Source organism: Callithrix jacchus, chromosome 14, assembly GCF_049354715.1.
Source record: "Callithrix jacchus isolate 240 chromosome 14, calJac240_pri, whole genome shotgun sequence".
NCBI lineage: Eukaryota > Metazoa > Chordata > Mammalia > Primates > Cebidae > Callithrix > Callithrix jacchus.
Window position 1 is genome coordinate 67476255 of NC_133515.1, and position 12741 is coordinate 67488995.

Sequence of the window (12741 nt, forward strand, 5' to 3'; positions counted from 1 at the left end):
TCATTTCTTTTTAAGGCGGAATGCTGTTTCATCATATTTATATACCACATTCTGTTTATTCACTCGTTGATTGATGGACACTTGGGTCGCTTCCTCCTTTTTCCTGTTGTGAATGATGCTATGAATGTGGGGGTACGCTATATTTCTTCAAATCCCTGTTTTCAATTCTTTTGGGTATATACCCAAAAGTGGAAGAGCTGGATAAGATGGTGCCGTGGTTTGGATAGGGTTTATTTGTTCCCACCAACATGTGTGTTGAAATTGGGTCCCCAGTGCGGTGGTGCTGGGCCTAGTGGGATGTCCAGGTCATGAGGGTGGACCTCTCATGAATAGATGAATGTCCTCCCACTGGGGTGAGTTCTTACTCTCTCACTAAGCTTTGAAGCAGGAGGGCTGTAAGGTCTTTCTCCACAAAACACAGGGCTGGAAGGGGATTCTAGCATGCTCACCGGGTAAGGCTTGAGAAAATAGCTACCTTGTCTGAGTAGTAAGAAAAATGCCCAGGGTGAATTTCATAACATGGGCTAATATTGCAGTGATCAGTCCAAAGCTATGTAGCTGGTTTCATCCATACACAGAACACAGGATTTCCTTCTTTATTGCACTGATACAGAGTGTATCAATTCCTGGGGTGGGGTAGGGGCTGTACAGCTGGGAGAGAGGGAACAGAAGTTAGGAACTGTGTGTTTGTGTCCCCTCCAAAAATATTCTGAAATTTTTACTCCCCAAGTAGGATAGTATTAGGATGTGGGGCCTTTGGGAAGTAATCAGTTTCTGAAGGTGGAGTTCTCATGATGGGATTAGTGACCTTATAAGAACTGACTGGACAGGCCGGGCACAGTGGCTCACACCTGTAATCCCAGAACTTTGGGAGGCCGAGACAGGTGGATCACGAGGTCAAGAGATCAAGACCATCCTGGTCAACATGGTGAACCCTGTCTCTACTAAATATACAAAAAATTAGCTGGGCATGGTGGCGCATGCCTGTAATCCCAGCTACTCAGGAGACTGAGGCGGGAGAATTGCCTGAACCCAGGAGACGGAGGTTGCAGTGAGCTGAGATCACACCATTGCACTCCAGCCTGGGTAACAAGAGCGAAGCTCTGTCTCAAAAAAAAAAAAAAAAAAAGAACTGACTGGACAGAGCATGGTGGCTCACCCCTATAATCCCAATACTTTGGGAAACAGAGACAGGTGGATCGCCTGAGGTCTGGAGTTTAAGACCAGCCTGACCAATATGTTGAAACCCTGACTCTACTAAAAATACAAAAATTAGCCAGACGTGGTGGCAGGTGTCTGTAATCACAGCTACTCAGAGGGCTGGGGCAGGAAAATCGCTTGAACCCCAGAGGTGGAGGTTGCAGTGAGCCGAGATAATGCTCTTGCACTCCAGCCTGGGCAACAGAGCAAGAGTCAGTCTCAAATTAAAAAAAAAAAAAAAAAAAAAAAGGAACTGACTGGCTGTGTGTGTGTGTGTGTGTGTGTATGTGTCCACCTCCGCTGACATTGTGAAGATACAAGAAGAAGACAGCTATCTGCAAACTAGGAAGAGTGCCTTCACCAGATACCAGATATACTGGCACCTTAATCTTTGACTTTCCAGCTTCCAGAACTGTCAGATATAAATGTCTGTTATTTAAGCTACCCAGACTATGGTATTTTTGTTATAGCAGCCCAAACTGACTAAGAAAACAGGAAATACCACTTACAATAATTTTTTTTTTGAGACAAGGTCTTACTCTGTTGCCTTGGTTGGAGTGCAGGGACATAATCATGGCTCACTGCAGCCTCACCCTCCTGGGTTCAAGTGATCCTCCTGCCTCAGCCTCCTGTAGCTGGGACTATAGGCATGCACCACCATGCCCAACTAATTTTCGTTTGAATGGATAAATGGACTAATGAATGGATAAACAAAATATGGTCTATTTATATAATGAAATATTGTTCAGCATTGAAAAGAAACGAAGGACTGATTCCTGCTACAACATGAACAAATCTTGAAAATGTAATGCTACATGAAAAAAGCCAGTCACAAAAGACCACATGATATATAGGACCTGATTTATATGAAATGTCCAGAGTAGGCAAATTTACAGAGACAGAAAGGAGATTACTGGTTTCCAGGGGCTGGAGAAAGGGAGGAATGGGAAGCAACTGCTAATAGGTATAGGGTTTCTTTTGGAGGTAATAAAAATGCTGTAGAATTAGATAGTGGTGTGATGATTGCACAAACTTTTACTAAAACCCACTGATTTTTTTTTTTTTTTTTGAGACAGAGTGCTTCATTCTTTTTTTTTTTGAGACAGAGGAGTTTCATGCTTGTCTGCCCCAGGCTGGAGTGCAGTGGCACGATCTCGGTTCATTACAACCTCCACATCCCAGGTTCAAACGATCCTCCTAACTCAGCCTCCCGAGTAGCTGGGATTAGAGGCCTATGCCAGCACACTCAGCTAATTTTTGTATTATTAGTAGAGACAAGGTTTCACCATGTTGCCCAGGCTAGTCTTGAACTCCTGATGTCAGGTGATCCACCCGCCTCGGCCTCCCAAAGTGCTGGGATTACAGGCGTGAGCCACCACGCACGGCCAGAGTTTCATTCTTGTTGCCCATGCTGAAGTTCAGTGGTGCCATCTTGGCTCACTGCAACCTCCGCCTCCCAGGTTCAAGTGCTTCTCCTGCCTTGCCTCCTGAGTAGCTGGGATTACAGGCATGCCACTACGTCCGGCTAATTTTGTATTTTTAGTAGAGACGGGGTTTCTCCATGTTGGTCAGGCTGGTCTCGTACTCCTGACTTCAGGTGATCCACCCATCTTGGTCTTCCAAAGTGATAGGATTACAGGCATGAGCCACCATGCCTGGACAATTTTTTTTTTTCCTCTTTTTTTTTTTTTTTTTTTGTGAGACCGAGTTTCACTTTTGTTGCTCAGGCTGGAGAGCAATGGTGCAATCTCAGCTCACTGCAACCTCTACCTCCTGGTTCAAGCAATTTCTCCTGCCTCAGCCTCCCTAGTAGCTGGGATTACAGGTGCACGCCACCATGACTGGCTAATTTTTTGTATTTAGTAGAGATGGGGTTTCACCATGTTGGTCAGATTGGCCTCGAACTCCTGACCTCAAGTGATCTGCATGCCTCGAGATTACAGGCATGAGCCACCATGCCTGGCCTATTGTATACTTTAAATGGTGACTTTTATGGTGTATAAATTATATCTCAATTTTTTTTTTTTGAGACGGGCTCCTGCTCCGTTGCCAGGATGGAGTGCAGTGGTGCGATCTCAGCTCACTGCAACCTCTGCCTCCCGGGTTCAAGCTATTCTCTTGCCTCGGCATCTCAAGTAGCTCGGACTGCATATGCGCACCACCACACCAGCTAATTTTGTATTTTTAGTAGAGATGGGGTTTCACCATGTTGTCCATCTCTTGACCTCATGATCCGCCTGCCTCGTCCTCCCAATGTGCCGGGATTACAGGTGTGAGCCACCACATCCAGCTTATATCTCAGTTTTTTAAAAGGAAAAAAAAAAAGCGATATTGCAAGAAACAAACCATGGTCTTCCTGCTGGAGTTTTCTAAATGGCTACCATGGCTTTCAACACACTTTATGTAACATAGTAATGACAACAGATTTAAGAAGCTGACAGTGAATGCGGGTTCTACAGGATTCTTACCATAGAAACTTACTGCAGAGTTTATTTCAGATTCAGACTGGAAGGTCTATCCCAATGACTTCAGAAGCTGTGATAGTGTGTGCATTATTTCCTAGCAATTGTGATATTTCTTCCTAGTAGAGGGTAATTAGACTATTTAGACAGCAAGTTTTTGAAAAAGGGCCATACTTCCTTGTCTCCTGTGTCCCCCATATCTATGTTCCACACGTAGAGTGTGCAGAAAAAGCTTCCCATTTTCCCTAATTATAGGAGAAAAACAATGCAGCCACTACCACATGTAATACTCAGTTGTATCCATTTAATTATCCTTAAATAGATGGAAGCAAATGGTGTCTCTATCTCCCTACGAAGGGCAGGGCACAGGAATTAATATCAAACATGGTTAAGGAAATGCACAGTGTAGCAACTAGGAACCTTTTGCTTTCCTATTCCTTGACTGGGCTGAAGTACCGGGCCCTTTGACTTTCTTGTCTTCAGCTTTCTACTTTTGACTGACTTTCTCTGTGTGTGACTGTGTGTGATCCCTTTACTTCAGGACTCCTTTATGTGCAAGAGAAAGAAGAAGTTTAGCTCAGACTTCCAGAAACTTCAGTTAGAAAGGAGACAAGGAGACGGTGAGTCCAGTGTACCAAGCTGGAGTCACACACCCACCACTGGGACAGAGGAGGCCTGGGCATCCCACCAGAACTAGAATAATTTAGCAGAGTTCCAAACAGTTCTCTACCTTCTGTTCCCTTTTCCTTTGATGGATAATATGATTAACTGTATTATTAGCTATATAATGCTGCATAGCAAATTACTCCAAAATGTATTGACTTAAAACAGTAGGCCGAACATGGTGCCTCACACCTGTAATCCCAGCACTCTGGGAGGCTGGTGTGGGTGGATCACCTGAGGTCAGGAGTTAGAGATTAGACTGGCCAATGTGGCAAAATGCCATCTCCACTAAAAATATGAAAATTAGCTGAGCGTGGTGCCACATACCTGTAGTCCCAGCTACTTGGGGGGCTGAGGCATGAGAATCACTTGAACCTGGGAGGCAGAGGTTGCAGTAAGCCATTGCACTCTAGCCTGGCTGGGCAACAGACCAAGACTCTGTCTCACAAAAAAAAAAAAAAAAAAAAGGTAAGCATTTTTAAAATCTCAAACAGTGTCTGTGGTCAGGGATTTTAGAGTGGCTAAGCTGGGAAGATCTGGCTCTGGCTTAGGCTGTCTCACAAGGTTATAGGATCAAGACGCCAGTTAGGGATGTAGTAATCTGAAGGCATGATTGGGGCTGGAGAATCCACTTAAGTTGGCCCTCTCCCACACATAGCAAGTTTATGCTAGCTGCTCACAGAAGGTCTCAGTTTATCACCATGCAGGCTCCTCCACAGGGCTTCCTGAATGCCCTCACAATGTGGTGTCTGGCTTCTGCCACAGCAGAGTACAAGAGGCAGAAGGTGCAATGTCTTCTATGATCTAGCCTTGGAAATCACGTTTCATCATTTCTACAATATCCTGTTGGTTACAAAGGTCAGCCCATCATGTGGGAGAGCACTACACAGGGCTGTGAAAATCAGGAGGTACATTCACTGTAGGGACATCTTGGTACCTGGCTGCCATATAAACCATAAGATAAAGGGCAACTTCAATTGAATCCCTCTGTGTTCTCCAATGCAAACCCCAAATCCTGGTATGGCATCTCCAAAGAAACATGCTATATCGCTTTGCAGAGGATCCAGGGGAATGAGCAGGGATTAGACAGAAGGAGCAAAATGACTGAAGACAGTCTAAGAAATATTCAGAGTCACCATCAGAATAAAGGGAAAGACATGAATGGAGTTTATACATCAGGAAAGGGATGGAAAGGAGATCATTTTGCCAAATTACAGGAGAATAGCAAAAGGGGGGCTGGGTGTGGTGGCTCACACCTGTAATCCCAGCACTTTGGGAGGCTGAGGCAGGCAGATCACTTGAGGTCAATAGTTCAAGAACAGCCTGGTCAACATGGTGAAACCTTGTCTCTAATAAAAACATAAAAAATTAGCCAGGCATGGTGGTGCACACCTGTAATCCCAGCTACTTGGGAGGCTTAGGCAGGAGAATCACTTGAACCTGGGAGGTGGAGGTTGTAGTGAGCAGAGATCATGCCACTGCACTCCAGCCTGGGTGTCAGAGTGACAATTTGTCTTAAAGAAAGAAAGAGGAGCTCCCAGGGCAGACATGGTGGCTCATCCCTGTAACTCCAGGACTTTGGGAGGCCAAGTCAGGAGGACTGCTTGAGCTCAGGAGTTCAAGATCAGACTGGGCAACACAGTGAGATCCTGTCTATACAATAAAAAAGAAGGCTGGGCACAGTGGCTCACACCTATAATCCCAGCACTTTGGGAGGCCAAGGGGGGTGGATCATAAAATCAGGAGATCGAGACCATCCTGGCCAACATGGTGAAACCCCATCTCTAATAAACATTTAAAAATTAGCCAGACATGGTGGCACAGCCTGTAATCCCAGCTATTCTGGAGGCTGAGGCAGGAAAGTCGCTTCAACCTGGGAGGTGGAGATTGCAGTGAGCCAAGATTGAAAATCGCTTGAACCTGGGAGGTGGAGATTGCAGTGAGCCGAGTACACCACTGCACTCCAGCCTGGTGACAGAGTGAGACTCCGTCTCAAAAATAAAAAAATAAAAAAGAAAGGACTCCCTTTTTTAAAGCCAGGAAGTTATAGGAACATTCAAAGATGTCCTCACACAGAGCTCAGTCCCCTGGGGTGATCTAGATAGAGAATGTAGACAGCACCTTGTGAGGTGAAGTTCAGATGTTCAGCCCGGTTCCTTCCCACTGCTTCTCAGTGGTCTTCCTAGGTTTGAAACCTTGCCCTGGAGGTGCCACATGCACAGTTTCTCCAGGGCCCATGAGACCTGGACCTATTTATGCTGGGGCCCCAGGTGGCCTTATTAGGATAACAAGAGCCAGACACAGTGGCTTATGCCTGTAATCCTAGCACTTTGGGAGGCTGAGGTGGTAGGACTGCTTGAGCCCAGGAGGTCAAGACCAGCATAGGCAACATGGTGAAACCCTGTCTCTACAAAAAATAGAAAAAATTAGCCAGGTGTGGTGGTGTGCACCTGTGGTCCCACCTACTTAGGAGGCTGAGGTGTGAGAATCACCTGAACGTAGGAAGTCAAGACTGCAGTGTGCCATGATCGCGTTTCTGCACTCCAGCCTGGATGACTGTGTGAGACCCTGTCTCAAAAAAAAAAAAAAAAAAAAAAAATATATATATATATATATATATATATATGATAAAGCAACGAAGGTATCCAGGCAACTCACTCTGCAGCTATTTTCCTTGTCGGTTATTTTGATTGGTAGGTTTGGTCCTGAGGTTTGCTGGGTGAGTTTGTCTTTCTAGGCAAATCCAAGTCTACAGATCAGGCTTTGATTTGGGGTGGGATCTGAGTCTCCCTTTCACGCAGTTGTGGCTTTGAAAGATTGGAGATGTGTGAGTGTGCTAGCATGTACGTGTGTGTGCTGGTGTGCGTGTTGGTCACCTAAAACTCCAGTTGTTTCCAGTCTGGACACTGCAAAGAAATTATTGCCAATTGCACTATATCATGGTTGTGCATTTGTGTTGATATTTAGAGTAAATATAGTTGACTCAAATGACTTGTTGTGAGTAAGAATGCAAAGTTCAGGAAGAATATGGGGGAAGATTAAATAAGACTTCTTCCCTTCCCAAAGTTCCTGGGCTTTTCTGGTCCTATGTTCTGTGCTTCATGTCCATGTGAGCCTCCTTTGCCCCCAGAACCAGGATGAAGATGTTTGTGGCTGAGGCAGCTACTGGGTACCTCTCCAGATGCAGAGGGTGAGTCTCCTCACACTATGCTTTGTCATAACTGTGTTTGGTCTTGAATCAGGAAAGTGAAGAACTCTGGCTGTATAAAGTATGGAGTTGAAGACATACTTCTGTCTCCAGCCAGCCTTGCAAATTTGAGTAGGCCTCTTAGCTTCTTTTCCCTGGGCCTCAGTTTCATCACCTCTGAGTCAGAGTTGGTAAGACCTGTCCTGTTCATCTCACAGGGTTCTGGGAGGACTGACTGGGATAATGAAGGCAAAAGTGGGCTACCTATCTATGGTATTATTATTTTATAAGATATAAATAAATAAGCACATGTCAAGCTACCAAGACCAGCTGGCCTACTGCTGGTCGTGAAGCCTCATACTCCCCAGTAGAAAGGGTGCTCACCTGTGTCCTTCACTTGCCAAGGAATGACTCTGGGCTGGGTGTGGTGGCTCCCAGCACTTTGGGAGGCCAAGGTGGGTGGATCGCTTGAGGCCAGGAGTTTGAGATCTGCCTGGCCAAAATGGTGAAACTCTGTCTATACTAAAAATACAAAAATCAGCTGGGCGCGGTGGTGCATGCCTGTAATCCCAGCTACTCAGGAGGCTGAAGCAGGAGAATTGCTTGAATCAGGAGGCAGAGATTGCAGTGAGCCGAGATCATGCCATTGCACTCCAGCCTGGGTGACAGAGTGAAACACAGTCTTGAAAAAAAAAAAAAAAGTGACTCCAAATCACCTGGTGACTGACCAGACTAGAGCCAGGTTTTGTGGGCATAAAGCTTATCAATTTGGGGAAACCCCTTTAAGGAAAAGAATGTGCATACATGGCTTGGGCCTCTCCAGGGTCTTGGAAAGAGCCCATGCAAGTGGGGACCCTAAAGGTTCCTTTGCCTCTTTTAAACCACATTTGATTTTAGGTCCATGGCTCATATTCAGATAGTAATGAATGACTTCAGTTCTACTAGTGGTTAAAATACTGAAAGATGTCCATACCAATGGATAAACAGCTGCAGCCCATGTCCTCTGAGTGCCCTCGGCCAACCGAGACCCTCTGGCGCCTCTGCTGCATCCCCAGAACATTTCCATGGTACAGAAAATAAAGTGTTGGTCCCTGTCCTTGTAGGAGCTCTCTAGAACCCTGTCGTAGTTGTAAGGCCTGGGTCTGCTCTCATTGATGGGAATCTGGCCATACTGGTGATTACATATTCTGAATATCATGTCCACCAGGGCCGACCTCTGGCCCTCTCTTCTGCTGCCAAGCAGGCCCCCTATGGTCTGGCTTCTGACATGAGGTCCCAGTTCCAATCCCACTCCTCCTCCTGCTGACACCTTGCTCGGAGCTGACTTCTGAGTAGCCCCAGGTCTCAGAGCCATGTGGCAGATGCTGCCTGGGCCTGGCTACATGGCAGGACTGTGTTCCGCATCACCTCCACACACTTGATAGGTGCTGCTGGTTTCAGCTCACAGATATCAGGCCTTCCTGGCCTGCCCTGTTTCACTGCAATTAACTGGGCTACGCCTGACAGTGTGTCCTGATATGGCCTGGGAGGGACAGGGAGGAGCAAAGCACACCCTTCACCCTCTTCAAATGGCCCCCATCCCTGCTCCCCAACAGATGCAGCCACCAGCCCTTTCCTGTGCATTTTGTCCTCACCGGTGCCACATCTAGCCTGCACTCCCTGGCTGCCATGTGACCCCTTCCTCCGACCCCCATGCCCATGGTGCTTGCATCCCAGCCAGCAGCCAGGCAAAAAGCTCAGAGACAGAGAGCTACACTGAGGCTGAGGTGTCCAAATGAACTATTTCTTAAGGCCATCTGTTCCTCTCCTACTTCACCCTCCTTCGATTTAAAACAGAGTCTGAAGAGAGAAACACGTAAGGCAGAGTCTCTTTGGGGACCAGCTTTCACTTCAGTGTTCCATCCATTACACCACATAGAGACCCACTGGTTCCATCCAGACATAAGAACAGGTCCATCTCTGCGATCAGAGACTAATACAAGTAAAAACAATAGCTAACATTTTTTGAGTGCATAGCCTGAGCTGGACATTTTGCTAAGCACTGTGCAACCAGTTTCTTATTTTTTTTTTTTTCTCCAGGAGACAGATCATCATAGAATTTCAGATGCGTTAGGTTCCTGGGGTGGAGACTGCTAGCTATTAAGCCAACATTCATTTGCCCTTTCCGCCTTGGCAAGAGTGACCTGATTTAATTTGGGATGGCCATGTACCTAGATAAGGGTGTGTTATTTCCCAGACTCCTTTGCAGCTATGAGACTAAGTTCTAGCCAATGAGATTTAAGTGAAAGTGTTCAAGACTTAGGCTCTTTCAAGAGAGTGACATTGTTTCATCCCTTCCCCCTTCCTCCTTTCTGCTGCCTGGAATTCCCAGGTGTTGGCCGGAGTTCACACAGCCATAGTGGGCCCAGAATGGAAGCCATGTCTGGAAGAAGAGAAAGAAGAATATGGAGGCTTCATATTATAGCAGCTGAGAATAGGCTACCCATGGACTTCTTTAGTGTGAAATAATAAAAACTTGTATGTTTAGGCTACTGTAGTCAGTTACTTCTTCAGGCTGAACAAAATTCCTAACCATTGCATGCAAAAGAATAACGTTAGACCCTTAACTAACACCATATACAAAAAATAATTCAAAATGGATCCAACATAAGGAGAAGAGCTAGCTAAAACTATGAAACTCTCAGAAGAGCCTGGGCATGGTGGCTCATGCCTGTAATCTCAGCACTTTGGGAGGCTGAGACCGGAAGATTGTTTGAGCTCAGGAGTTTGAGACCAACTTGGACAACATAAGGAGACCCCCATCTCTATAAAAAAATAAAAACTGGCCAAGTGTGGTGGCTCACACCTGAAATCCCAGCACTTTGGGAGGCCAAGGCAGGCAGACGCTTGAGGTTAGGAGTTCAAGACCAGCTTGACCAACATGGTAAAACCCTGTCTCTACTAAAAATACAAAAATTAGCTAGGTATAGTGGTGCATGCCAGTAATTCCAGCTACTCAGGAGGCTGAGGTAGGAGAATCACTTGAACCCAGGAGGCCAAGGTTGTAGTGAGCCAAAATTGCTCCATTGCACTCCAACCTGGGTGACAGTGTGAGACTCTGTCTCAAAAAAAAGATTAAAATGGCACATTTTATTATATTAACCAGGATTTCCTAGAGAAACAGAACTAATAGGAGCTATGAGAGACTTGTAAGAATTAACTAGCTCCCACATCCCTTTCCTATACTCTTCTAGGGTCTTGTCAAGAAAAAAAAAAAAAAATATATATATATATATATATATATATATAAATTACATAAAAATTTATATATATATATATATAAATTATATAAAAATTTATATAAAATTATATAAAAATATATATAATTTACTATAAGAAATTGGCTCATATGATTATAGAGGCTGAGAAGTCCCAATCCCATTTGCGTCCAGCAAGCTGGACACTCAGGAGTGCTGATGGCATAGTTCCAGTCTGAATCTGAGGCCGAAGGTGGAAGAAATTGATGTTTCAGCTTGGGGACGATCAGGTAGAGAGAGCAAACTTTCCCCTAATCAGTTTTTTATTCTATTTAGTCTTCAAGGGATTGGATGAGATCATATTAGGGCAGGCAATCTGCTTTACTCAGTCTACTGATTCGAATGTTAATCTTCTCCAGAAACACCCTCACAGACACATCCAGAATAGTGTTTAACCAAATATCTGTGCACCCTGTAGCCCAGGCAAGTTGATATATAAAATTAACCCTCACACTTATGTTATATGTATTTTGCCACACTCAAAAATATAAAAGGCAAAAGAAACAAAGAAATTAGAGAGTCCCACTTCCTTGTTGATGGATGAGCTGGGAAATGATTTGTGCTGAGTCATACAACTACTGGAGTAACCAGAAGAACCAAACCTGGGTGTCCCTGACTTGGTCCTAAGACCTGCCCCACAGCCCTTTGTTTCGTGGAGCACTTTCCATCACGTACTCAGCCTCTGCATCTTAGAAACCTTTTAATCTTTTGATTACCCACTTGAGGTTTCTACCTGGAGGCTGAACAGTTCTCTCTTCTGCAAGGGTGGGAATATCAGGGTCTGAGGTCCAGCCTCAGCCCTATCTATAGGGAGGTGAAAGTCAGGACATCTTCTCAGTAAGGAAGGTAGCTGCCTTTTCTTTCATGGAGATAAGGGATTATGTAGGCTCACTGCCCATGAAAGGAATGGTCTCCCTTTTCTTCTCCAGGGCTGGTCCTGCGGTCAGAATGTCCCCCATCCTCATCCTCACCCCACACATTGAGCATGACCACCAGCTGCTGGGATCTCCTGGGTATTTGGCCTCTCAAACCAGATTATAAATGCCCTGAGAGCAGGGATCACAACTTCTTTGCCAATGTTATTCTCCCTCACCCCACCCCAGCATCTGCCAAGCATCTCACTCAGGGATCAGCACTCAGTAACCTGGACAGTTCAGGAAACTTTCACAGATTGCTTCATACTCCCAAGCTCACAAATCTTATCAGAACGTGTACCTTAGAAATCTGTCTAATTGCTTTTCAGGTAACTGCAGAGATCCTGAAATGCCAAATCTGGGGAGAGGTAGTAAAGGAGGACTTGTGTGAAGCCTGGGAGTGGACAGGAGGGTATGTGCAGGGTCCGAGCTGCAGAGAATGAAGGCTGTCACAGGCCTCCGAAAATGGGCATGAAAGCCTGGTGAGGTGGTCCTGGAAGCTGTCACCTGGGGACAGAGCCAAATGCCAGGGAAGGTCTAAGGAGGGATGATGCCCATCTCCATACCCAGGACTGCTTCGGGTAGATTGCCCTCAATCTTGTCCTGAGCTTTTCTGCATATCCAAGGCCAGAAGATGATCGTAAGATGACAAGAATGAGGGCTTATGGGGCATTGGCCAGTGGTCACCTGCCCCATCACCCTCAGTTTTGATCACAGCCAGGCAATCTTTGTTTTCAATCCCATTCCTGCCCAGTACTAAGCCTCTGAGCTAGAATCCGGATCCAACTCCAGATAGAGACCTGTTTGGAGACTTGAAAAAGTTAACCAGCTCCATTGGCTGGGTGGTGGCTCATGACTGTAATCCCAGCACTTTGGGAGGCCGAGGTGGGAAGATTGCTTGAGCCCAGGAGTTGGAGAACAGACTAGGCAACATGACAAAACCCTATCTCCATAAAAAATAAAAAAATTAGCCGGGCATGATGGCATGCACTTGTAGTCCCAGCTACTTGGGAGACTGA

At 45.6% G+C, this 12741-nt stretch overlaps 1 long non-coding RNA gene across 1 annotated transcript in view; it reads left to right on the forward strand.

The window, feature by feature from the left end:
- Positions 1-10038, forward strand: part of LOC108588239 (uncharacterized) — a 37773-nt gene extending 27735 nt beyond the window's left edge. The window contains exons 3-4 of the long non-coding RNA XR_008476391.2: positions 7456-7515; positions 9884-10038. This is a non-coding gene — a long non-coding RNA (uncharacterized LOC108588239). The remainder of the gene's footprint in view (positions 1-7455; positions 7516-9883) is intronic.
- The last annotated feature ends 2703 nt before the right edge of the window (positions 10039-12741 follow it).